The sequence below is a fragment of the Aplysia californica genome, unplaced genomic scaffold (genome assembly GCF_000002075.1).
Source record: "Aplysia californica isolate F4 #8 unplaced genomic scaffold, AplCal3.0 scaffold00098, whole genome shotgun sequence".
Taxonomy (NCBI): Eukaryota; Metazoa; Mollusca; class Gastropoda; order Aplysiida; family Aplysiidae; genus Aplysia; species Aplysia californica.
This window is the reverse complement of record NW_004797368.1, coordinates 530,930-531,503: the sequence shown is the minus strand read 5'-3', so window position 1 is coordinate 531,503 and position 574 is coordinate 530,930.

Below are 574 nucleotides of genomic sequence, written 5' to 3'. Positions count from 1 at the left end.
TTGAATGTTAGGCATACTGTTCATTGTTGATTACGAACGTCTTTTGACATTTAATTTAAGAGGTTTACGTTTATGGATGAATTTGACAGCGACAATGTTTCAAAATTAGGAAGGGAAGCAGTGATTATTTGATTATATAGACGCTTCGCCCCTGCCGAGAGCACGAGGGGCTGCTTTTGATACTGCCCCAGCCAGCATGACAGTCTTGTAGGTCCGAAATCCGATCTATGGCCGATGTCACCGTTGTTTCGGCTGTTTGTTTGTTGTTGTTGTTTGTTTTTTTTTTTTTTTTTTTTTTTTTTTTTTTTTTTTTTTTTTTTTTTTTGCTGTTGTTGCATTTTCGGAACGTTTGGTTGCAGTAGTGAGATTGTGTAGTCGTTTAGCTTAAGTGATTTGCTGCTGATAATGATGTTATTTTTTACACCATCGCTACTGTTGCCTCTGTTTTCCTGCTGCTGCTGTTGCTGTATGCCGTGTGGTTTTGACCACCAATAACATGACTGGCACCACTTCCTAAAATCGATAAGTGTAGGCTTTGGCCGCCACCCGGGCAAAATTCAAAATTCCTACCAAA